We start from the raw sequence: 17910 nt of genomic DNA on the forward strand, positions 1-17910 counted from the left end.
AATGATGTAGTTGCATTAGTTATCTAAAATTCAAATAGACACAATAACATTAGAAATTAAATAAACATAATTGTAGACAGCTAAAAACACCCACCCATAAAAAACTCACAGGCGACCAGGACCATAATAAACCTATACTGTCCTTAAGACCCTATACCTGTACCCAAGCAGAAAGAGAACCAAAAGAAGAGGCAGGAAAGTAGTGTCAAAAGAACTATAGGGTCCTACCTTCTTGTTACCTAACCGATATATCAATGGAGCTAAAAAAACTAAAAGCGAAGCACCATCTTGAGAACTAGTCATTCAAAAATGACCCAAACCCATTGCTTTCATTCAAGCCCTGGGGGGTCATGGATCCAAGGCGGTAAATCCATTTGCATTCAATTTTGGCTAAAGCAACGCCTAGATTACCTCCCCTCGGGCCCAAACTTACCTGATCAATTGCCCTAAACTGCAAACCATTGGTTTTACACTCGTGGTACATTTTGAAATGTTTAGGCAAGCTTTTTAAAGTAGTCACATCTTCCACAGTCTTGGCATTTCTAATATCCTTCAAATGCTCCAAAACTCGCACTTTCATTTCTCTCGTCGTCAAACCCACGTATATTTTAGAACATGGGCATTCCGCTATATATATTATGCCCACTGATGAGCAAGTGAGAGTCCTACGAATTTCAAAAGTCCTGGATCCGTTATGGTTGTGGAATTTCTTTGTTTTCACACAATTACCACAGGCCTTACATAGGCCACAGGGAAAAAAACCCCATATCAAGGGGTATTTGACTTAGACGCATGGATAACGCAGTATATATATGACTACAACAAAAAATAAATAAAAAAACAAAAAATATCATCTGCTGCGCTGCCGTCTGTGCCTCTGTCTATGTGCAAGCTATGACTATCTATGATGTCAGGTGAATAGAATTGCTATGACCCTGGCTGAGTGCTATAGATAATTAAAACAAAAGTTGCAGCATACTGCAGCTATACAACTTCAATGTCTGGGCAATAAAATCGATCCTAGACTAATTATAAGTGCTGGTAATCTAGCAACGTGGAGGTGTATTGGGAATATGAACTATGTATAACTGATGCTACAAGATTATGATTATAACTAACATATATGCTGTTTAATTCATTAAAATCATGCATGACTTTGAAGATATTAGGTGTTAAAATTTAAATTAATACTTTGAATATAAAAAATATATCTGCAAGTATATATATGTACTAGCGTTTAATGATGCAGAAAAATTCTTTTTGGGCTAGTGGATGCACATGGTGTGAGTACACTAATGACAGCGCATCGATTTGAGTATTGATGACACATTACTTTACAATTGAATTATCCATGCGTGTAAATTTAATCTGCGATTTGTAGGCACTTGACCTAAACGCATGGATAACGCAGTGTCTGTATGGTTATAACAATACCAAATAAATCATCAATTAACGCACTGCCGTCCGTGCCTCTACCCATGTGCTAGTTATGACTATTTATGATGTCAGATGAATAGAAGTCCTGTTTGAGTGCTATATAAAATCGAAATTGGAGCAGCACTATACAGCAGTCATATAGTACTAACACCTAGGTTACAATAGCGATCCTAGATTAATTATAAATGATTGAATGTACAAATAAGAGATAAAAAATCAGTGTCTTTGACTTTATATCTGACGATTAATACTGATGTGCATAGTCAATAGGGGCTTATAACCGTCCTTCAACAAGGTGTGTCTCCCTGTTGAATTTTAATATTTGTATGCTTAATTATTCAATAAAGTTTGGGTTTTATCCTAAAAGAAGTTATTGAACTTATTAATATGCATATACACACTCTTTATGTCTCCGGATCTGACATCTGGTGACAATGTTGTAAGTGTCTAAAGTGAGTGATGCTTCTTATTTTTGAAGTTGGGACTTATGTGTTGATTAATATAAAACTCCCAGCCTATTATTCAGAATGGGACTTAGACCAAATGCACAATGTGTTAGGTGTGGACAGGATGATGCCCATTTGATGCATGTTATGTGGGAGTGTGGACACATTGGTGATTTCTGGAAACAAACCCTGGGACTCATAGACCAAATATATCATATCACAATACAGCCGTCACCTCGTTTATGTTTGTTGAGTCTGTGGGAGGGAGGAGTAGACCCGGACTCTCCAACAGCCCTGGGAATAGCCCGTATCCTGTATCAAGCAAGGAAGATACTGGCATACCATTGGTTAGATCCTCTACCACCAACGTTATCAGAGCTTAAAAATAAATTAAATAATGTCATTAGATTGGAAAGGGGAGTTTATTTAAAAATAAAAACACTGAGAAAGTTTTACAAAATCTGGCAGCCATGGATGGAGCCGCCGAGTCTCCCCTCTGGGGCACTAGTGCAGGATGCAATGTTGGACCAGTTACTGTTGTGCTTGCAGTGAATGGAACGTTTGGAGTAAAAGTTAAAACTAGTGTTTTACGTGGCGGAGTGGACTTTGAGCGGCGCTGTGGGAGGGGCCTGAAGGGTGTGATTGATGACTAAACTGGGAGAGAGAGTCAAGCGGGTATGGAAATATGATGTGGAGCGACGTGGCTGATGGAGGAGACTTTTCTATTAGACGGAGGTATTATTGCATAATTTAACTTTTGTTTATCTGTGGAGCCATGTTGTTTGTAGGCTCAATTTATATAACTGATCTAAGAATCCTTTTTTTTATACAGAGGAAGAACCTGATTTATAGACATGTTTTTTCAATGTACGCTTTTACTAGTTATATAAGATGCAATATGCCACCACAGGGGCCTAACACACAATGTAGTGGCTCTGTTGATGGTGGTCCCCACAGTCCTCCCCATAGAGTGATTGCAGACCCCCACACACTATATGATGGCCACCACACCACTATAGGGCACCCACAGCCTTCCCACACATTATGATAGTGCCACAGTTTTTCATTCCAATAATTCCATTTTGCATTATTTTTTATGAAGCACCCGAAGAGTTAAACTTCCTGAAAGCCGTATTGAATATTTTGTGGGGTGGTATTTTTTCCAAACATTTTTTATTGGTTTTTCAATTTTGTAAACACATAAGAAAAAAGGTATGCTTATATAAGAAGGACATTCATCTTCCACAATGTGATGTATAAAGGGGTGATACCCCAGCTTGAAATTCCAAACTGTTCTTCAATTTCGGATGATACATACTGAACCAAAACAAGAGCGTTGAAATATAATACATGTAATACAAAACATTAAACCCCTGTGCCGTCCTTAAATGCTTTAATTTGTAATAGCGTGTCTTGATACTTCCTCGTCATCTCGTCTCCCCCTCCTCCCAGAGCTCCATCTTAGGTAGTCCTCAGTTTGCTCAAACTATCTTGGATTTCGTTCATAAGATACCATTCCGAGTGTATAAAAGGTGTCATCAGGTTTATTTCTCCCTGTGTGAGTTGGCTTTCAATAAAATTTCTCCACCTCCCAAAGAACCTAGCTGTCATCTTTCCTTTGTCCCTTTCCGCTTCTATTTTCTCCAACCTCAGGAGGTTGTGAAGTTCGCCGATAACCTCCTTTGTAGATGGGCCCTCCCTTTGAATCCAGTGTCTTAAGATGCACCGTTTAGCTATCATGGCTATGTCATGTATTATTGCAAAATTCTTCTTGTCCTGCATGTTTGGTCCCCCTCCAACTCCTCCATCAAAGAAGTGGAAAATCCTCACCATTAACTCTAGTTTGCAAGATATTCCCCATGTTGACTGGGCAAATATTCTGACTTGATTACAAAACCTCTGAATTTCCTTGCATTCCCATAACCCATTTATCATATCAGTTTTCTCTTTTTGACATTTAGGACACAGTGAATCCCTTCCCGGTATATTAAAACCTACAATGGCCCTGTCTATGATCCTAATTGAGTGTCTCTCCATCCCTCATTGGTAACGTGTTTCCGCACTTGTACCCATCCTTTCAGTATATCGTCTACCACTTCTCGTCCTTTCAATTGTTTCTCCCACGCTGTTAGGGTACGACTATCCTCCCGAGATATAAGCACACCCCTAAATGTTCGGTAAATTTGAGAGACATTTACATTCGCTACATCACATTCCAGAAACTCATCGATCGGACTCTTGTTTAGTTCTCTTTCAATCTCTCTCATTACTACATACTTCAATTGTTCATACTGGATAATATGTGAGCTGTTGGGGTCAAATCTATCGAGAACTTCCCGTCCTTTTATCCACCGTCTATCTTCCACATTCATAACATCTTTCATTCTCTTGATGCCTTTTTCTTTCCATCTAATAACTTATTGTCTCGTCCCAGAGGGACGTTTGGGAATGCCCAGGGATTTAGATACTTAGACACTTTCCATGAAAGCCCCAGTTTCCTTCTTCCCAATTTCCAGGTTAGCATGGTATCCCGGAATATAATTGCGTTTCTTATGTGCCCTTCAACCCTAGACATTGGGGAATGAAGAATGGACGTCAGATCCCATGGTGATGAATACTTGTTTTCCATACCATGGTCTGAGTGTCTACTCGTTCATCTCAGCCAATCAATCACGTGTCTCATGATACACACAAGGTTGTACCCCTGAACGTCTGGGAAACTAAGTCCTACCTCCTCCACTGACTTCAGCGCACGCAGTTTTATTCTGGGTTTCCTTCCCCTCCACACAAAATCCGCATAGGCTGAGTTGAGTGTATTAACATCATTTAGTTTTAGCAGCAACGGGATTGTCTGAAAGGGGTACAGCAGCCTAGGAAAACTCATCATGTTTATCAGATGGCACCTTGCCAATAATGGTAAAGGTAGACCTTTCCATCCCTTTAATTGAGCTATAATTTTCCTGATTAGCGAACCATAGTTCAATTTGTATATTCCACTTCCAATTCCAATTGTTTATTTCCACCGTTCTTCCTATATGTACTCCCAAGTATTTGATTGATGTTTGTGCTATAGGTATCCCACATAGACAACCATCACTTGAGTTTCTCCCTGTTGCCCTATGATACCCCTTTAAGAACTGGATCTCACATTTCTTTTTGTTTAACTTGAAGCCTGAAAATGATCCAAATTTTTCAATTAAGGCAAGAGTCTGTGGCAAATCCACGTAAGGGTCCCCCATATACAGTATAATGTCATCGGCAAAAAGCGCTTTTATTTCTGATCCCCCTATCTTAATCCCTTTAAAACTAATATGTCCCTGTAGTATTCTTGATAGTGGTTCGATTGCCAGATTCAATAGCAAGGGAGCTAACGGACAACCCTGTCTTGTCCCCTTCATCAAAGGAAACACGTCCGAGAGAAAGCGCAGGGTATGTATCCTAGCTCCCGAGTTGGCGTATAGACTTCTGATATAAAGTCTCTTTTTACCCACAATCCCTGTGGCCTCCATCACCTTGTCCAGCCAACTCCAATTTACGTTATCGAACGCCTTTTCGGCGTCGAGTGTAACTAGTGCAGGTCTTTCCCCTCCCTCAGTGCGCCCCAATCTGGCCGCCTCTACTACTATAATTGTCTTCCGGATGTTGGTAACAGCATTTCTCCCTTTAGTAAACCCTACCTGTTGATCTGTAATTATCTTGGGTAAACTCATGGCCAGTTTATTAGCCATGATTTTGGACATTATTTTAAAATCTTGATTAATGAGCGATATAGGTCTGTAACTAGATGGATCGTCGAGGTCTTTGGTCCCCTTAGGAAGTAATTTGATGTACGCTATGTTGGCATGTTTGGGGATTTCTGCTCCTCCCAGGATTGCATTGAAGACTGAGGTTAGATCCGGTGAGGTCAGATCCTTCAGTGCCTTATAAAATTCACTGTTGAAGCGTCGGGTCCCGATGCCTTATTAGTGCTAAGCTCCCTGATTGCTCTTCCCACCTCCTCCACTGTAATGTCTGCGTTTAAGGCTCCCTGATCTAATACCTCCCAACATTTAAAGATGAGAAAGAGGGAGAAAGTATGCGTCGCGCGTAGTGCACCGCGGCAATTTTAAGCCACGCCCCCTAACCACACCCATTTTGAAATTTGTCACGCCCACATCCAATCCTTTTCAGCACTGCTGATCACACTGTTTAAGGCTGCGTGCCCACGATCAGTATTTGCAGCATTTTGGATGTAGCGTGTTTTTGCCGTGTCTAAAATGCTGCATTGTACAGAACAAGCACAGTGGAGGGATTTCTAGACATAAAGGAACATTAAAGTGGGAAACCGCACAATGTGGATTGGGTCCGGCACCACTATCACTTGACAAATCATGCAAATCTTGTAAAGCCATTTGTTCTTTAAATGACATAGGAGAGAAAAAAATGTTGTGGATGGATGTTTTTAATGGGCACAAGATTTCCGAAAGGTTTAAATAAAAGAAATGAATTGATGTTTGCATATTAATCTGGCTAAAAAAACTTTGTATATATATAAGTGTTATAAGCATTATATGGAGTGATATAACTCAAGGGGTTAATGTTTTTGTAATTGTCTTGCTCTCTCCTTGCATTTGATCACATGTTTGGGTTCAGCCCTTTTTAAACAGTTCTGTGACTAGATGGTTTAGAGACTGAATAACCACTGGATGTTCGAAACGCGTCCTCTCTGACATGGGCTTGACCACCATAGCATGGACTTTTTAATGATAAGAAAATAAAGGAATTTTTATTTTAAAGAACAAAATGCCTGGAGTTTTGTGCTGGTGAAATCCTTCAACCAATTTCAATGCACATGGACTGGCTCTCCAAACCTCTTCTCCGTGCACAGCCCAGGATTACTGGCTTCCATCACACAGGTGAGCTGGGCAAAAAACCTCTTTCTACTGTATATATACAGTATATATCACAGGAGGGGCTGGGGGCTACAGTATATACAGCACAGGAGGGGCTGGGGGCTACAGTATATACACATCACAGGAGGAGCTGGGGGCTACAGTATATACATCACAGGAGGGGCTGGGGGCTACAGTATATACACATCACAGGAGGGGCTGGGGGCTACAGTATATACACATCACAGGAGGGGCTGGGGGCTACAGTATATACAGCACAGGAGGGTCTGGGGGCTACAGTATATACATCACAGGAGGGGCTGGGGGCTACAGTATATACACATCACAGGAGGGGCTGGGGGCTACAGTATATACACATCACAGGAGGGGCTGGTGGCTACAGTATATACAGCACAGGAGGGGCTGGGGGCTACAGTATATACAGCACAGGAGGGGCTGGGGGCTACAGTATATACATCACAGGAGGGGCTGGGGGCTACAGTATATACAGCACAGGAGGGGCTGGGGGCTACAGTATATACAGCACAGGAGGGGCTGGGGTTATAGTATATACAGCACAGGAGGGTCTTGGGGCATAGATAGTACTTGAGGGGGCATACATATTAGGCCTGTTTCAGATGTCAGTGATTCTGGTATGTATGTGCTAGTTTTTATACGTACCAGAATCACTGACCTATGCAGACTCATTATAATCAATGAATCTGCACACACATCAGTGATTTTTCACTGACCGTGTCTCAGTGCGGCGTACATGCGTATCCGTGATTGCCGCACAGAAACATGTCCGTTTTTTTCTGGCATCACTGATGTCCCACGGACCACACTATGGTGTGATCCGTGAAACACGTACCAGAAAAACACGGACATTTAAAATAAAAAGCATCGCTGGAGAAGGTGAGTTGAAAAAGCTGAGTTCGGCTGCTGCTCTCTGCTTCTTCCTGGCCGGCTCATTATGGCATGCATATACATTTATGCAGCCAGAGCCGACCCAGAAGTAGCTGCAGAGGTGAGAGAGCGGTGGCTGGATGCTGAATCGAGGGACTCTTCAGCACCACGGAGAGCAGGAGCGGGGGCAGGTGATTATATGTCCATGTGCAATCACAGAGTATGGATCACGTATCACGGATTGCACATGGACAACCACTGTGTGCCGTGAATCACGGAGTATGAAGGGACATATGCGTGTTTAACACGTCAGTGAAGATCGTTTGTGTTTTTCACCAAGGGACATACACGTTACTAAGGGGTACACACATTACTGGGGGAAATACACTTTATTGTGGGGCATAAAAATTACTGGTAGCATAGATATTACTAAGGGGCATATAGCTCTGGTGTTGGGGCTTATACAGCTCTGGGCGCACATACAGCTCCGATGGGGGGGATAGGGGCATACAAATCTGGTGTGGGGGCTGGGGGCACACAGATCTGGTGAGGGGGGGGGTGGCTGGAGGCATATAGCTCTGGTGAGGAGAGGGCTGCTGGGGCATACAGATCTGGTGAGGGGGGCTGGGATACATATCTGGTGGGAGGGGACTGGAGGCATACAGAGCTGTGGGGTGCTGGGGGGCATATAGATCTTGTGGGGGTGCTGGGGGGCATACAAATCTGGTGTGGGGGCTGGGGGGTATACAAATCTGGTGTGGGGGCTGGGGGGGTATACAAATCTGGTTGGGGGAGCTGGGGGGCATACAAATTTGGTGAGAGGGCCATACAGATGTGGTGAGGGGGGTGACTGGAGGCATATAGCTCTGGTGAGGAGGGGGCTGGGGCATACAGCTCTGGGTAGGTCACATACAGCGTTTCTAGGTGTTGCAGCTCCTCTTCCTCCAGTCTGTTCATCTGTGGGCGGAGACCAGCATGTTGCTCGGTAGCTCCGCCCACAGATGCACTTCCTTCCGTACACAAGCAGCCCAGCTGAGAGCAGTGCACGCTGAGCTGCAGGTGCCGATTCAGCGCCGCCCACCCATAACAGCGGCAGCACAGAGCCAGAGCAGTGAAGCAGCGCTCGGCTCTGCTCATGTGCATTAGGAGGGGGAGAAAGTCAGACAAGGAGAGAGTGGGTGGGCGGAGCCACGGGACAAAAGCCTCACGATCGTGACACCGGGACACCCGCTGAAATCCGGTACAGTCCCGCTGTATCCGGGACGGTTGGGAGGTATGCTGATCTTCCTCCGTTAAGCTGGGTATTTGGGCTTGTCTTAACCATTCTGTCTCATCAGTTGTGTCATTATTCCCTGGCCCGTATAACTTTTTATAATAGTCTCCCAACAATTTATTAATGTCCTTGGGATCTGTGGTGACATCTCCCCCTTTGTTTTCAGTTTAGAGATCACCGTCATTTTTCTGCTACCCCTTGCCAGATTTGTCAACATCCTCCTCGCCCTGTTACCGAATCTATGTAGGTCAGCTTCCTTGTGCGACCAAAATAATTGTTCCGTCTTCTTGGCCCATTCATCAAAACCCCTTTTTGCCTCCAACCATCTATCTTTTGCCATGGTGGACCTACCGCTTTTGCCATTTCCCAGTACAACACTGGGGTCTCTGTGTGTTCCTTGTTATCCTCTGTGAATTCTCCCCACCACTCTTATGGAAATTATCTTGTCTAAGGAGGAACGATGGAAATCGCCATATAATATCTGTTCCTCTCTTGAATTTCTCTCTAATGCCCAACCTCACCAGACTATGATCAGAAATAATCATATTCTCTATCATTCAATTTTGTACTCCATTCACAAGGTCTAGAGATATCCAAATCTGGTCAATGTGCGATCAACTATCATGTGGGTGGGAGAAGTGTGTATACTCTCTATCGTGCGGATCAGTTAGTCTCCAAATGTCTTTCTGTCCTACGTCTTCCAGTGTTACATCCCTATTGTCTGGACTCCTGTCCACGCCACCTGTCCCTTCCCCCCTTCTTCTTCTGTCTTCAGCTGAGTCTGGGACTGTGTTGAAATCTCCTCCTACTATGATGTTGGACTCCCCATCTGTTAATATGGTGGCCTTTATGCCGTCATGGAATGTGGTCTGTTGTGAGTTTGAGCCGTAAACTCAAAGTGATTGATAAGTGCTGCCACCTTCCCTGATTGTCTTCTTCATGTGCCACTACTTCATGGCTGAGCTGTTTAATTTATTAAAATCATGGTACCCGCCTTCCTACCTTGTGCCTCTGCCCCAAAGACGATGCCCACCCAGTATTTCTTCATGCAAAAAAAATCCTCCCTCCCCAAGTAGGTTTACTGTAATAAAGCACTATCTGTTTTTACAAAGGATTGTTAAAAATCCACATTTGACTTTTAGGATCGCTACTTCCAATAGGTAGCGCTGCGCTAGAGTTTGTCTCCTTTGCTAGAGAGACAATTTCAATATTCCCCAGAGGGGCGTGGCAGCTATAAGCCCCCTCACTTTACTGGCAGCCAGACTGGCTTGCAAAAATCTCCTTAAGGAGAATAGTGTTCCCCCGTAGTCCCCACAAAGCTTCTCATGAGCCAGATCAGACACCCCATACTTTGCACTGACGAGGGCCAAGCACCCCGAAACACTGTGTCTGCAAATTGGGATTCTGATCTGGCTTATATATCCTAGGTCATATGCAAAGGATTGTTAAAAATCCACATTTGACTTTTAGGATCGCTACTTCCAATAGGTGGCGCTGCGCTAGAGTTTGTCTCCTTTGCTGGAGAGACAATTTGAATATCTGTTTTTAGTCTTTTCAAGTGTCTTAATATCATTGCTCGTTTGTTGAGTGACCTCAGACCTTTAACATTCTACGTTATTTGTACCATGGTTACCTATGTATATTCTGTCCTTACTGTTTCCCCCCCTTTGGACCCCAACATTGAGGGAGACGAGACGACAGACACTATAGCGGGCTTTACACGCTGCAATCGTACCTGCCCCCGTCGGTTGTGCGACACGGGCAAATCGCTTCCCGTCGCGCACAACCTTGCTTACCCCCGTCACACGCACTTACCTGTCCTGCGACGTCGCTCTGGCCGGCGATCCGCCTCCTTTGTAAGGGGGCGGGTCGTGCGGCGTCACACGACACGGCAGCGGTCCAATAGAAGCGGAGGGGCTGAGATGAGCGGGACGTAACATCCCGCCCACCTCCTTCCATCCGCATAGCCGGTGAAGGCAGGTAAGGAGATGTTCCTCGCTCCTGCGGTATCACACACAGCGATGTGTGCTGCCGCAGGAATGAGGAACATCGCTAATTAGAAGAAAATTATTTTTTGTTTTAGGACGACCTCTCCACGGCAAACGATTTTTGCCACTTTTGCGATCGTTTTAGGACGCACATAAATGTCACACTGCGATATCGTTAATGACGCCAGATGTGCGTCACAAACAACGTGACCCCGACGATAATTCATTAACGATATCGTAGCGTGTAAAGCCCGCTTAAGTTCACAATCTGCACCACAAAATTGACATTCCCTTTTCCGACCTTGTAAATATAACAGAAAACAAATAACTATGAAACAAGCTTTCCCTTTTGAGAAATTTTCGGCACTTTTCGACATGTTAGTGACTTACCCTTTTCCTGGCCAAAATATTATGCTCCCTAGTCACCCCCCATAACATACATATTCTATCCCCATATCAACATACAAAGGCCTTGAACCTTATGCAGAAATTAGTACAATATGCTGAAACCTCATTAATAATTTCAAATCTGATTTAACTCTGGTTCTGGGGAGCCATCAGACCGTTCAGATCAGTTCTACTTCGTTTGGATCTGAAAGGCGTCCCTGAGCCTAGAAGTAAAGTTTGAAGAAAAAAAAAAAGGGGGGGGGCTTGGAATTTGGAGGACCCTCCCACCTCCTTCTTTGCAATGTCTCTCTCCTCTTAACAAGTTGTCATTAACGCCTTTCCTTGAACGAAAAACAAGTAAAATCCAGTTCAGATATCTTGACTCTTGAGCTGGTCCCTGTGTCCCATACGAGGGCTGTGCTGCTGTCCTGGACTTAAGGGTACTTTACACGCTGCGACATCGCTAGCGATCTTGTTGGCGATGTGACACGCCAGATCGCAGATGCGATCTGCCGAGATCGCACATGTGACCGGCGCTATAAAAACGACCTATGTGCGATCTGGCGTGTCACATCGCTAACGAGATCGCTAGCGATGTTGCAGCGTGTAAAGCACCCTTTAGTCTCCTTTCATCTCTTACTTCTGCTTGTGTTTGCCCCCTGGATTGTCCTGTGTTTCTTCCCATGCCCGTAGGAGAACCTCTTCTGCTATTCCCTTCTCCCTTAGGTCCTCTCTCTTATCCATCCGTCCGGTTCTTGTCGTGCTCTGACATGAAAATGTTTTCTGCTTCCTTATAATCTTTGTAATATGCAAACGAACCATTGGGGTTTCTACCTTTCTTTTTTTTATAACTGAATGTTTTATTAAGATTTTCAAAACAGATACAAAAAAAAATACATGGATGCATGGATATGTCTCACAAACTTGTTAATGACTGTAAACCAGAAATCAGTATCCATATTATCCACTAATACACTGAAAACAGGGAATATGACAAGACGAACAATACAATACTAGACAGGGAAACATAAGGGAGGGGGGATGGATTGGGGAGGGTGAGCATATCAGGCTTCCATTAAGGCCGTACTTCACTGTTATTCTTTGTTGGCCCAATAAGTATCCCAAAGTGACCAAACACTCTCAAAAAGATCTACTGTGTTATTTGACAGGGCAGATAAATACTCCATCCTTCTCACATCTTGGATCCGAGATTGGAGATCGGTACGTGAGGGTGGATGAGCTAACTTCCAGTTGCGGGCAATCAGACATCTAGCTGCTGTGGTCATGTGTAATAGTAACCGCTTCACTCTTTTCCCCAGCTGAGCAAGTGGTATATTTAATAAATAGAATTTAGGGTCCAGGGGAATCCGAAGATTAGTTACTTTATAAATAAGAGATTGCACCAACCTCCAGAAACACTGGATATTGGGGCATACCCAGAATATGTGCGGTATGTCTCCTCCTGTGGCTCCACACCTCCAACAGTTGTCAGGTATAGCTGGGTTTAGTTTATGTAGTAGTGATGGGGTGTGATACCAATACATGAGTAATTTATACTGATTTTCCTTATAGACATAGCATGAAGATGTCTTAGAGGCCGTATCCCAGATCCGCCTCCACATACACAAGGGAATGGACTCACCAAGGAAATCTTCCCATTTCCTCATATATGTATGATTTGGCTTGTCTTCCGGGCACGGAGCCATTAAAATACGATATATATCGGAGATGAGGCCTTTAGTAGAGGCCCCAGCTCTGCACAATCTCTCAAAAAGTGTAGGGATAGAGACCTCTAAGGAGGTAAAAAGGGAGTGCATCAGGTGTCTAACTTGTAAATACCGATATTGGGAATTGCCTGGGAGATTAAATTTAGCAGCTATGGTGGCGTATGGGAGAAGGACTCTGGAGTGTGCGTCTACTATGTCAGCAAAGCAAAAGAGTTTCCTGTCAAACCATGTTTTTGTCGTTATACCATGCATACCGTCTAGCAATCTGGGATTAAAAAGAAAAGAAGTCAATGGAGAGTGTTCAGATTTAAGTGGAAACTTCTTGACACAACAGTCCCATATCCTCTTCGTAAAGGCTATAGGGCCCAGGGTATGTGGGTCAGGCTTATTAGATGAGGTGCCCCAAAGGTAGGAGTTAGGGTGTATTGGGGCTAGCCATAACTTCTCTAGTTCCATCCATCTAGAGAAGGCACTGCGATTAGACCATGCAGGGATGTGACGTAAGTGTGCTGCCCAATAGTACCTAGTAATATCAGGGACCCCCAGGCCTCCTCTCAGTTTACTGTCAAATAATGTTGTTTTCTTGATTCTATGTCTCTTATGGGCCCAAACAAATTGAAGTATACTAGACTGAATGTTGCGCAATTCTTTGTATGGTACACACACCGGAAGGGTCTCAAACAGGTAAAGGAGCTTTGGCAGAACAGACATTTTGACTGCAGAGATTCTTCCAAACAGAGACAATGGGAGCTTGTTCCAATTGAGCAGGAGCCTTTTTATCTCAGTAAATAAACTAGGATAGTTCTGCTGATACAAGAGCTTATACTTAGATGTTAATTGTATCCCAAGGTATGTCAAGGATATATTTCTCCATTTATAATTGTAGTTTCCCTGTAAGGCTATGTGCCCACGCTAGAATGTCCATGCGGATTTTTTTGCCTGAAAATCCGCAACTTTCGCGGCAAATCCGCACCCGCGGATTTGCCGCGGATTTAGATGCGGATTTCATTTTTTTTTTTTCCCCCATTCAAAACAGAAAATCCGCACCAAAACTGCACCAAACAATTGACATGCTGCAGTTTGTTCCGCATCAAAATCCGCGGCAAAATCCGCAGCGGAAAAATCCGCAGCATGGGCACAGCATTTCCAAAATGCCATTGAAATGGCTGGGGAGTAGCTGTGCTGCAGATTTTCGGCAAATCCGCGCTAAATCCGCGTCAAAATCCGCGTCAAATCCGCGATAAATCCTGTAGCGTGGGCACATAGCCTAAGGAGGAGACCCGCATCTGTGGAATATTAAGAGGCAGAGCTTCTGTTTTGTTCTGATTGACCTTATACCCTGACAACCTTCCAAATTGTAGTAACAAGGAATGCAAATTCGGGAGGGTGATATGTGGTTGGGACAAGATCAATAGGACATCATCCGCATATAGAGATAGCTTAAACTCCTTATCTCGTACCATTACTCCATGTATATTAGGGTCATTGCGAATAGCAGCAGCCAATGGTTCAATACACATGACAAAGAGAAGGGGGGACAAAGGGCATCCCTGACGAGTGCCATTGTGTATTTGAAAGGGTTGGGATGTGGCATAAGGAAGCTTGACTGAAGCTGAGGGGCATGAATATAGACTTTTCAGGGCAGTAATAAATGGACCTGAAATTCCAAATTGATGCAATGTTTCGAACATGAATGGCCACCCCAGACGGTCAAACGCCTTCTCCGCATCCAAACTAAGAAGGAGTGCTTCACTCTCTGTCTTATTAACAACCTCTACTAAAGGCCACTTCACACATAACGAGATCGTACAACGAGATCGTTACTACGTCACAGTTTCTGTGACGCAAGAACGACTTCAATTGCGATCTCGTCATGTTTGACACGTACCAACGATTCACCCCCTGCTGCGAAATCGCTGATCGATGCCGAACAGCTTGGGCCATTTTTGGCTCGTTGGAGTCCTGCTGGGCTGCATGAATCTGTATGTTTGACACCCTATTTACGATTTCGTTGACGACCTAGATGAGATGCACGAAGGCGACGCAAATGCACGCCTACGTGACTCACTGCATAATGGGATTGGAATCGTTAACATAGTAGCTGTGTGACAGGGTCCTTATCAATCAGAGCGGAGGGGGTGGAAAAGGCGACGCCCGCCCGGCCGCCCAATCAGAACGCAGTATTGGCCGCCAAAGAAAGCGGAGGGGGGTATGGAAAAGGCGACGCAAATGCACGCCTACGTGACTCACTGCATAATGGGATTGGAATCGTTAACATAGTAGCTGTGTGACAGGGTCCTTTATCAATCAGAGCGGAGGGGGTGGAAAAAGCGACGCCCGCCCGGCCGCCCAATCAGAACGCAGTATTGGCCGCCAATGAAAGCGGAAAAGGCGACACAAATGCACGCCTACGTGACTCACTGCATTTTACTACGCCCCTAATGGGATTGGAAGAATCGTTAACATAGTAGCTGTGTGACAGGGTCCCAGCGATTTGAAAGATCGTTATACGGGACGCATGCTCGTTCATAAACTCGTTATGTGTGACACCCAACATGCGATTTCAACAACGACTCATAAACGATCCAGAAAGTGTGACGTAGTAGCGATCTCGTTCACGATCTCGTTATGTGTGACTGGACCTTAAGTCAATGATCTTCCTAGTATTGTCCCCTCCCTGTCTACAAGGGACAAAACCCACCTGGTCTTTATGTATTAGGTGAGGAAGTAGAACTGAAAGGCGTAGAGCTAGTAGTTTAGTGAAGATTTTCAAATCAGCATTAAGGAGTGCTATGGGCCTATAGTTGGCACATTCCATAGCATCCTTCCCAGGTTTGGGTATAAGCGTAATATATGAATGTAACATACTTGTGGGTATAGGGGAGCCCGTGAGGAAGCTATTAAATAATTTAACTAAATAGGGGGTAAGTCGATCCGCAAATGCCTTGTAGTAGAAGTATGTCAGGCCGTCTGGACCCGGTGATTTTCCATTAGGAAGTAGTTTAAGCACCTCCCCTACCTCTTCACACGTGATTTCTTTATTTAGTGTGTTTACGGCAGTCTTAGTAAGGGTAGGCAGCTTACACTGCTCAAGAAAGGAGTGGATTAGCTCCCTCTGTTTTCCTGGGTCTGTAGGAAGAGTGCTGGGCAAAGAATACAATCTTGACAAATAATCCTGAAAAATCTTTGCAACTTTAGTGGGGTCATATAACGTATTCCCTCCCGAATCTCTCAAGGCATAAACGGATGAGTTCCCCCTCTCCTCCCTAAGTTGGCGGGCTAAAAGAGAGTGCGATTTATTTCCTTTGTCATAGTATTTATGCCTGCTATAGAGTAGTAATTTTTCTGTTATATTGACCTCTAGGTCCTTCAGTTGGGCACGAGTCTTTACTATACCTCTAAGGGTACGTATTGATGGGTTAAGGGTCATCCTATTTTCTAAGTCTCTGAGACTTTTAAGGAGCTGATCTCTCTGATATAGTCTATCTTTTTTGATGCGGGAGCTTAAAGCTATGCATTGCCCTCTAAAGACGGCCTTATGGGCTTCCCAGATAGTAGAAAAATTGGGCACTGACCCCTCATTGTTCTCAAAGTATTCCATCAATCCTGCTTCCAGTTTGTCTCTGTAGGAAGTTCTCTTGAGGAGGGACTCATTGAGCCTCCAGTGGCAGACTCTTGTACGTTGGGTTGTCTGATCTAGGGTGAGAGTCATTGGCGCGTGGTCTGACCACGTTATTGCACCAATATCCACTTTGCTCGTCCATCTAAGGGCCTGAATGTTGCCAAAGAAGAAATCGATCCCGGTGTGTGTACCATGAGGGGGAGAGTAGAAGGTAAAGGTTTTTTCTGAGGGATGTTTAACTCGCCACAAATCAAATAAGGCAAACCTGCGGATCAGTCTTCGAAAGGCAGCTGTCAATTTACGTTGAGACGGGCTCGACAATTGATTGTTAATGGTCAACCTGTCTAAAGAGTCAGAGAAAATAGTGTTAAAATCTCCACCCACTATCCACACTGAGGGGGGAAGGCGTGTTAATTTGAGGAATACCCGGTTCAAAAAAAGGATCTGGGAGGTGTTAGGGGCATAAATGTTACACAAAAGGATTGGAACTTCCTAATATGTCCCTTGTAGGATAAGGTATCTACCCTGTGGGTCTGCCAGGGAAGTAGTAACTTGAATGGGACAGGTCCTTGATATCAAGATCGCCACACCAGCTTTTTTCCTTTCCTGAGAGGCTAAAAAAATCGTAGGGTAAAGGTGTTTGGCGAAATTGCAGTTCCCGTTGAGATTCAAGTGCGTTTCCTGCAAGAAAACCACATCAGCTCGCTGGGTCCGCATCTCACCTAGTGCCATTCGCCTCTTAATGTTTGAGTTTAAACCCTTAACATTTAGTGTTAAAATTTTAACCATATTTTAAGTTATAGTAGTATAAAGCAAAATTAGCATTACATACAAAGGCTAACCGGGTATTGCCCATCTCAAACTTGCCTGACGGCCCATGATGGATGTCTCTCAATGGGGTACTAAAGATTCCCTCACCACAATCAGGGTAAACACATAAGGAATGGTAAAAGACAATGACAAAACACATAACATATAAAGCATAACATTTACATGTCATAAATGTTACCGGTGAGGAGTGAAGCCGCAGGCAAAAGCCTTCACCTCCGCCTCCGTCCTCCCCGGTCAGGGTCAAAGAAGAAAAAATTGGCATAATTTAAAACTTTACCAATATCTAAACCCTAACCTCCTATACCCACTCTTCCGTAGGAGGAACCAGGGTAATTCTAACCCTTACAGGGAGTTTGTGGCTATGGACACACTGCTATCACAGTCAGTGTCTAAAGCTAGATTCTAAACATCTAAGAGAGGGG

This window comes from Anomaloglossus baeobatrachus, chromosome 7 (assembly GCF_048569485.1).
Source record: "Anomaloglossus baeobatrachus isolate aAnoBae1 chromosome 7, aAnoBae1.hap1, whole genome shotgun sequence".
Classification (NCBI taxonomy): domain Eukaryota; kingdom Metazoa; phylum Chordata; class Amphibia; order Anura; family Aromobatidae; genus Anomaloglossus; species Anomaloglossus baeobatrachus.